Source organism: Botryllus schlosseri, chromosome 6 (genome assembly GCF_051294905.1).
Source record: "Botryllus schlosseri isolate E-star chromosome 6, Bs_hap1, whole genome shotgun sequence".
Lineage (NCBI taxonomy): Eukaryota > Metazoa > Chordata > Ascidiacea > Stolidobranchia > Styelidae > Botryllus > Botryllus schlosseri.
In genome coordinates, this window is record NC_137241.1 from 28,834,222 (window position 1) to 28,844,620 (window position 10,399).

Below are 10,399 nucleotides of genomic sequence, written 5' to 3' on the forward strand. Positions count from 1 at the left end.
TTCAGGGCAAACTTGTCTTCACACGGCAACGAACATCCGTTTAATCGAACGCATTGATTCTTGGTGATTCATTCAATATTGAAACTACTCTGCCGATTTGTTGACGCTCGAACGCCCGCACCTGACACAACAAACTTGATGTATGGGACTGATTTTTTGTCGACAATTTGCGATATTGTGTGCAGCAGATGATGAATCCGTGTTTCATTACGAGTGCGACACAAGTTTGAAGTTATTAAAATTAATTTGGTCATTTTATGAAGCATGAAGGTTTTTTTTTAAATCTGGAGATATATCGTCGCTTTAGGAATCAGAGTAGTTATGTTCATTCGATATATATTAAAAAATTTGTTTTCAAATTTCACTGGCTACTTGATAAAATTGTAAAGTTGGCTAAAATATACCCTGCACACCAAATTTGGTTCAATTCCAACCACTAGCCGCATTGCTACAAGAGAAGAAGGTTTTGGATTTATTATAATATATATTACAATTTTACAAAAATCAAATAGAATTTTTTCCAGAATCTCCTGTTCACCCCACGAAATTATAGTCTAAAAGATAATCACCAAATTTGACTCACTTCCAACCAGTGGTAGAGGAGTTATCGCAGTCGAAAAATTTGGATTTGCATAAAATAGTATTTACGGTGGTCAGGTAAACCAAATGTGATGAGCAGAGTTTTTTAGCCAACCTAACAATTTTATGAAGTAGCCAATGATATTTCAAAAAAAGTTATTTTTGAACACCCCGAATGCCCATTTTACACATTATTAGAGAATCGGGTCTTTGTAAAGATTTCGCTTTCTTTCGGCCATATCAAACAGTGTGACAAACAAGGTATGAACGAAAAAATGAAAATTATACAAACACTATATTTTATCAAATTTTTAAATACGGATATAAGCCACTTTTATTTTTCAGCGACGATACGTGGTACACAAAAGAGAGGTCAAAGTAGTCGCAAAGTAGAAGTGACGGCGTGTATTTCTGCTAAGTGCAATTAAAAGTAGCGATTTTCAAGCAAGTAAAAGAGTAAGTATTCTAGGCCTAGTTTGGCAGGAAAACTGAAAACCGTTAGGTAGAAGTAGTCTAACCATAACCGATTGAGTGAGCAGTGCAAGAAGACAGACCTTATACTTGAGTAGCACTTCGTTACTGGTCACCTCTGCATTACTGCTAGGTAATATACAGCGATTGGCAAAATTCCACATCACAACAGCATGATTGATTGAAAAGTTCAAACATGTACCTTTTATGCGACCACATAGGATGTAATGCCAGTTCTATATCACATCAAGGATTATATCTGTTGCTTTTTCTACCGTGCCTATTTCATTGCACTTGGTGACATTCCTGCGGTTTGATCGCGACTCGCGGAAATGTTATTTCCATTCAAGTGCGTAGTTTGCACTCCATGTTTCGTACGCTGAGATACGACTGATCGAAGTTTCCAGCCTCACACGTTGGAAAATAGTATCCAAACAATAATTATCGTTGACAAATTAACTCCTAGTGACAGGGAGAGTATAACTTCATTACTCGAAAAATATCTCTCACTAATGGGCTCGAATCATTAGAATTAATACTCAATTCCGATTGGATTACTCGTGTATAATTTTGCCCACAGCCCTGGTCACATATGGCCGCATCCACAGCTCCTATAGCTGACTAAACCGTATCTGATGGCCCCGTTGAAGTTGATACTGATGTTAAATTATATTGAGGAGAGCCAATGTTGAAATCAAAATCCTACAATATATATCTCACTATAGTGGGCATGATAAATTTCCAATCTAAGTAAACCCCAACGGATAGGGTTGCCCATGTCCACATTGTCCTGACATCAGCTCATTTCTCGCATCTAAACGAATTCAGTCTGATCCACCTTGTTCGGAAATCGATCGCGTCGCGCCACAATTGAAGATCCGTCAATCATTTACTCACTCATGCACTCAGTCGTTTTTTAACTTGATTACTGCAAGACATCGCAAAATTACTGAACAGCCGAAGTGAGCGAGAGGAGTCGACAAAAATTACGTCACAAGGCACAATTATACGGCTGCTCAATAGGTGGAAGGAAGGGAGCATTAGACCCAGATCTAGTAGCCTATGTGATATAAATTCTAGATCTATTAGTATTTGGTATTACAGACGCGCGCATGTCGTCGAGAAGACAAGAAATATTCGATTAATTCATGTTGTAATGATCAGACTTGATCAATTAGATCAGTGCTTCTCAACCTTTTTGACATCGTGGACCGGTAAAACTCAATCAAATGTTGCGGGCCGGTGAACCGCCAAAAATCAGAATTAACCCTGAATTTAAATATAAAGGTATGCTACACAAATGTAATATTGGAAACTTCATTTAATACTGCCTATTATATATTAGATATTTATACGTGGTTAATGACTTTCTGGAAAGCTATGTCTCCGCAGCTTTCAAATATAACTTGCCCTTTTCGATAACGACTGTAGGCTGCTTCAGAACCGTTTCGTACAATACTTGCCGCTATGATGTCACCATACAGAGAAATACGTACCAAACTTCTATGTCGATTTAAAATTTGATGTTTCATTTCTCTTATTAATGGACAAGCGTCCAACTTCTCGCATTTTTAAGTTGAGATAGAAAACTCTAATTATATTTGGCGGACCGGCGGGTACCTTGCCACAGACCGGCTGTTAAGACCCACTGAACTAGATGATTCCAGCTGTCTATAATTAAACTAATTTGAGTGAAACGCCGGTAATCTAATTCTAATCTAATTTATGAAATGTTTCTATGCTTTAAATTTAATTCAAACTAATTTATGGGTTTCTTGAAAATGCTGTCCAGGAAAACTGTATAGTGCGAAACGAGGCCAGCTTGCTGTAAAGGCCTTTGCCGTGCTCATTGCTCATGCTTATATGAGGATGAAATCCGATTTGATACGAACTGAGCTCGATTCAATTTACAAGTTTTCGCGAATTCAGTAATTCTAATTTAATCAGGAAAAGCTGACGATTTTCTAGGTGTCCAACTCTGCTCACGATAAGCTGACCGGAAATTCTGACCATTAATCTAGATTAGTGGTTCTTAACCTTCGGAAAGGCAACGAAGCTCATAATCACGTACATCACGTGCAATACGTGCGGTCGTTTAACCCTTTGTAGTAGGAAATATTGAGCATATTCTTTCGGTAACCTCAAATCTGGCTACGTGTAAAATAAATGTAGGAAATTAAAGCTATCTGTCTCACTGATTCCGAAAATGTAAATTGTAATCTAGTTAGGGCACTGACTGACAATATTTGCTTTTATTTAGAGATTGCGTGGTTTCAAATCGCTAAACGCCAATCTCGTATCATTTCGCAACAAAGTCCACTGCTAATCTTCGTTTACATATATACTCTACATATCTCTTTTAGGGCTCACCTCCCGGATATCTTGAAACTTACGGTGAGAGTATATCAGAGCAGACTGGGACCATGGGGTTCCATCGAGGATCGAACCAATGCTAAGAACAACTGATCTATATCATTAAGGGATTTTGTCCGGCCCGCGGACAGTTTTCCGTCTTACATGATAATGTGGCCTGTGGCCCCTGTCTGCCGAGATTCCCACTACTTGCTCACTGGGTCAAATTTTAGAGACTGTATGTTATTATATACGCATGTACGCAGCGTGCGAGAGTGGAGCTTACGCGTAAGTTCGTCGAAGCGAGAAGACATGCATTATCGGCATTTACGATGTACTCAACCATATAATGTCGTCTGTGGTAATCATGCTGTTTATCGACTGCAATGGTCATTTACACCAAGCTGATATTTCTTATTTTTAATTCCGGAACCGCCGACTTGTAGCACGGCACACTTCTAGGCTTTTGCAAGACGCCGCTTCTGCCAGAGGGGTCGCGGGCTTCTTTTCAAAATTCGCAGAGGACGCGGGTCGCATTAATTCAATATCTGGATTAATTAGGCCACATAGTTGAACAACGATGCTATCTCGTCACCTACTCAACACTAATGAATTGATATCTTGGTAAATTTAGGGTACCGGGCTTATCGAACGCCTTGAAATCTTAATTAGGAATTGCACCGCGTGTTGATTGATCAGAGAGCAGACATGGCGGTGCCTATGGCAGTGGTCGGGAATCTTTTTGTCCGAAGAGCCATATTGGCCTTATTTTACCTCCCAAAGAGCCATACATGTCAATCAGATATTACGTCACAATTGAAAATTTCTGACGTCATGGTAGTATTAATTCGAACTCTCTACCCGGGATTCGTCGTGTGCGCCACATATTTTCTGTAAAAACTTAAACTGATCATGTTGGTTGCCTTATTTGAGCATGCGAAACTTGAGTTACGAGAACGTAGGTTCGCCGTGATGCTCCTTATGCGAGAACCCATGATCACATGCGTAGGTGGAGTCAAACATGATCACTACAGCAATCTATATATAGGCCTACCCATTCTAATCTGTTAACGAAGATTTTGAAACCTTTAATTATTATTGGTATTTTCTATTGATGTTCATGAATGACTTTTTTCTCCCAAATTCCCACAATTTGCATTTTATTAATCGAAAATAAAGCGCGAAACGAGAGGTAAAGCACACGCGGGCCAAGCCCCACCATTGATAACGCAATTCATCGTAAATACCTTAGAATTCATTATAACTGATATTAATCCAATGTAACTGTGGCACTGATTCCGAAAATTTAAACACTGATCGATTTCTCAATTCTCAAAGTATTCAGCCGTAACATATAACGTTGGGCTACACGCCTATTTTTATCGCCCGTAGAGCTACTTGCCAATCAAGAACGTGGATAGCTATAGCGTTGTTTGTAAATCGAGTTTGTAATTGTGAATGTCACGTCCACGGCAGTTCATTTCGCGCCGTAGATCAGGAAGACAATGTGTATTTGAAAACTGTGTTGTCATATTGGTGTCGCCTTGTCTGCTATTCTCTTTGATCAATCAACGTATCGCGCAATCCAAGATTTCTAGTAGGGTAGGCTACATCGAATGCGCGGGTGATATTGGTCGCCGGCGCGACAGTAACTTGAATTTGAGGATTTTGAAAATAGTTCGATAACAAGTCGCTACAACATTGACCAATTCAGTACAAAAATAAATATTTGTCAAAGAGCCATATCTTATCCCCAAAATAGCCATATTTGGCTCGCAAGCCACAGGTTCCCGACCACTGCTGTATGGCAATGCTATATTCTCAAATCCACATTGTCTTCCTCATTAGCGGCGAGAAATAGCTTTGAAGTGACACTGCAGTCGTTAAAATACATTCATTAAATTCGATTTATTCCTTGTATAGGCCTATGCGGATAAATGGGCGAGTAATGTATCGATACAGCAATCCGGCCCGCCAAGTACTTTATTTTCCTATATCCGGCCCGCCGACTGAAGAAGTTGTCCGCCCCTGAATCAGAGAGACGACACTTTAAATAATCATCATAATACAAGCGCCATCCATTCGATTCACTGAAGTACTTCACTATCACACTCTCCACTTACATAAGATACATGAAGGTAATGGCGGGTAGCCTGCGAGCAACTTTAATTAGGCAATCTGCAATTGACATTAAAGCACACCGTGATCTCATTAACTGGTACATGACAGCATTGGCCAAAACGTCGCGCCTTATCAATTCCCCGAACACATATCAAGCCAACCGCACGCCGTTCTATGATTGCGACTTGTTTATCTTTCTCAAAGGTAAGTATGGTGTCTTCGTTGTTTGTTATCGACTACATACGCTTAAGTCACCAAGCTACACTGCCAACATGAGTCAGCATATATACGCAATACCGTAAACGTCTACACTCCACAGGCTTCCCACGAACTTATCAAGTAAGCGTTGATGCTGCTTGTAAGTTGATTGCATGTTTGGGATACGGTAGAAGTCGACTGTGGCGTGATGCTTCGCCTATTCTTCTAAGCTCATCAACAAATAGTATACTACCTTGCTGTGGTAAATGCAGATTTTGTCTCAAGTTGGGTAACTCTCTTTGTCAACCGAAATACAGCGATTGATTACTGGAACATTACGCTAAGCAACGACATCAAATCTATCCATCAGAATGTGAGCTCCTCACACAATAGCAGCCAAATTCAGACGACCACCAAAGGCGTGAAAATCCAAACACATATTATTTATAAATCTCCAAGCTTCAAACCCTATGCATCAGACTTGGGCAGTGTGCGGCCCGCGACGCCATTCTGAGCGTCCGGCGAAACTCGAAAGGCTCCTTGCAATTTAAACTATAAAACTAGTATATATATGTCAATATATTTTCTGCTTTACATTTGGCCGGCCGGGAAAAATAATTGCCCTTGCTCGCCCCTGCTATACATTCTATTGACAATAACTTTGTCGCCAAGTACATCCTACTATCAGCCTAAAGATTACTGGACCGCGATCTGACATATCAAAATCAACTTCGCCTATCGCCACATGCGTGATTCATTTTCATCACTATTCGCTTTATGTTATCCATTATTTTTCCATCCACTGTGCAATCTGTGCATTGTGCATGCCTCTTATTTATATCGCATGGGCCCGGGTGAGTGTCCGATTTCAAAGACTACTCTAGATCGTTTCGACCACTTCCTATCTTTTGGTTGTATTGCAGTGTTGTCGTGATTTTAAATGACAACATGATTAATAAACTGATACTTTACAACCGCTTATTACAGCAACATTGCGCTAAGCAACGGCATCAAATCTATCCACTCCCTTCACATAATAGGACCACCAAAGGTGTGCTTATCCAAATTATTTATGCACATACATATATTATATATATATCCCCGGGCTTCAAACCCTATACATTTTATTGCCAACAACTTTGTCACCCACGAACTGCTTCGTTTCAAACAGCTGACCGAGCGGTTCTACAAACTGCACATTGCCAATGACCGGTCAGGCAAAAGTGAGAGTTACGCTGTGCCTACCGCGTATCAATGTATCCATGTTGACATTGAATATGTATTCAATCATCGTACGTCTCCGCTCTCTCTAACTACTCTATAGTAAGTGACCCATAACCCGCCCGGAAAGCAAGAATACTTGTTTGCTATGATGCATTAATCCATCCTTGTCTTAACATGATAATGAATCGGGTAGTGCGGCGTTACGCACAGCCCTTACTTTAAGCGGACTTGTTATTTCTGATCTGTCAAATTTCCCCCAAATGGCTTGACTTGTAAATGTCAGTAATGAGAAAAAAGATCATTTTTAATTGGACTATTTGTGATATTGAAATTGAAGTCACGTCAGCTAAATGCACCCACATGTTTCTATAAATAACTATTAAGCCTTCCCTGGCGTGCACACATGAATATTCATGATGATGTCTCGTCTCACCGATGTAATGCGTTTGTTTCGGGAGATTGGGATTTGGTAATCGGAAATAACGGGGAAGAAACGCCCCTTACTCGCCTGCTGAGCAGCGAGCAGTTCTTGCATTATCATCATACCAAGAGTTGAACCAGAATTGCTGTAATTCGTACCAATAAGCAAGCTCGCAGTGGTAACACTGGGGACTGGCTCCTGTTTTTTCTGACAAATTATGCATCTGTCAGCCCAGCTCAGTTCGTCGTCCTCACAAACTAATCTAATACACCATACATTACGTTGCTGTAAAATTCAATTGTTTTATCAGCCCCTTGATCTTTGCACAGTCACGGTTCATTAATATTGTTTCATACATGCAGTTCATTTGCTTGTAATGAGAAATCCCCGATCTGCGCTTATCAAATACCCGAAAAAGCTGGTGGCTCTAGTTACAACGTAGGTACTTTCTCCAGATCAGTATTGTTTGTTTTATTAAGCTATCGAAAATCTACATCTGTTATTACGTCTTGGATACCCCAGATGGTAGAAATCGTGTCAGTTCTAATTCATGAGTAATCAAGCAGTAGCGCAGGGCAAAAGAGATACTTCGAGTCGAGTTTACCATCATAACTCATTATGACTTCAGGATAGTATAAATAACATGGAACGTTACAATATGCACCTTTTATGCCCCTTATATTGCCTGCTCAGCGTCACATTGAAAATTATTTGACATTTTTTCGACCACACCTACTTCATTGCACTTTGTGCCAACATTCTGGGGGGTTATCACGACTTCACAGATATGCCATCCCACTAACACGCGTATAGCTTTGTGCTACATGTTTCGTACCACCAATCGAGGTATACAGCCCTCCACCAAATAAAATAGTGTCGAAACTATAATACTCGTTAATGAATCAACTCTTAAGAGGGCAAGGGGCGCATAATTTCAGTGCTCGAAAAAAATCATCGCTCACTGCACCGCTCGAATCCTCATAATTAATACTCGATTGTGACCTGTCGTAGTAATCGGTAGGTGTCGCACGAGGTACGATCAGGAGGAGGTTTAAGATAAATTGCAGTGGAGTTTGATGTCTTGAAGTTAGAATATATCAACTGATTGTGGTTGCCATTGCCAATACATACCTCGATACTTAGCAATCCAGAAGGACTTTGCGACCCGGTAACAATCTCTTCGCGGACCAGTTTGTCACCTGGGATAACACGCGTAGGGTCGCGTGGAAATTAGGACGTGATTTAAAAAAATTCTCTACCTGACTTGCTTAAAACTAGAAGTAGGCTACTGAAATTATACGCTCCTTGCCAAGGAGAATTATAGTATCGATAGTAGTTTCCACTGTGGAAGCAAAGCCGCAGGCCCGGTGGAAGCCTTAAAACTCCGATTAGTCGTAGCGCAGCATATGAATTACGTATTACAAAGCTACGCTCATTACAGTGTAAATGACAGATCTGTAACTGACAGATCTGTCACAAATTGCAATGAAATAGGCTTGGTCGAAAGATTGCCAAATTACGTTTATGTGATGTAGGGCAGACAATCAATTCTTTGTGGTAGCAAAAAAGGTGCGCATTTCAACTTGCCGTATCTTTCATACTTTTATGACTTCAAATGAATCATACGCACTCGGCTCGAAGCCCCAATACTCGATCCTGAATCAAACCACTCAGGTACTCGATTTTAGCAGCCCTAGTTAAAACATGCATGGATTTAACAATTTTAAACTTACTCTAAGAAACCCCTGCTTCAGCTAAATATCGACAATATTCAGCATAATTTGGTAGCTATGGTGCAGTGGTCCCCCCAACTTTTTCGCCTTGTGACCTACTAACTAGAAAAAGTATAAGATGCTCGCGGCACACTTACAATAACGTAAAAACCGATTGACCTATTAACGCGATGGCTATGCTTGTTTATGTTCATGCGGACAAATGTTCGCCTGAAACGATGTTTAGAAATAAGTGTTGAAAAACATACCCGCATTACGTCGTTTTCCAAGCAGTGTCACTCGGTTACGTTTTTCTGTATTACAGTAAAAATTGAAACGGAAACATGTTCATATAGCCTACCCATTACGGTACCAATAACAATAAAATTTTGACTGCACCGGAATATGATTTTTTGCGAAAACAGCGTTTCAAAAAACGGGCGAGTCGTAAATCAATGGGCTGCTCTTCTGCAAACCGATTGCTGGATTTATGGCTTCCAAATGGACTGACTATACCCACCTATATTTGTTTACAGCTAATTTTGAGAAGTATATATTGTTGAAGTAAACGTAATAAGTTGAATTCCAGAAAATGTGCTAATGATTTGCGGCACGATTTCTTATAGTTTATTATTTGATTTGAAACGAATCAAAGAATATTATCCAGACATAACCGCCCAGTTATGATATGGAGTGTGGAAATTACTCTATTCATCGGTAATGTCATGATTGGTTTCATGGACGAGGTCACGTAGCCTGTTCTTATTTATCAGCCTGCTGATAAATACAGACCGCTTTTAGTCGCATCTAGTTGTCTCCATGCCTTATATTCCATATTATACAGAGTTATACAAAATCCCAGAAAGGCTCGCGGCACACCTGGGAATCTGTGGCAGTGCACAGTTTGGGAATCACTGCAGTATGTTTAGTGCGATAAAGTACGCACTACTCGTATCAACTTTTTCCACTATGACGTCATTTCTATACGTCGCGGTGCAATGCGCACGTGGCAACATGTCGTTTCGGCCATGTCTCAGACTTGACTAATACGCCGGCAGTTCGCAATTCTTGAATGGTTTCGAACCCGTAACTTCTGGCGAGAGTGTTATTATATCACTTTATAAACACATTCTTTGCGCTGATACTGACGACTTTCTTTATATCAGCACCATGCAATTTGTCTGTCGTCCAGAAACCTATTTGAAATCATATAAGCCCAGGCTCTTCCTATCCTTTCATTGCATCGCAATCTTGTGGTGTTTTAAAATGATAAAATTATGAATAAACGGATACTGATACTGATAAGTGAAAACATTTGGAA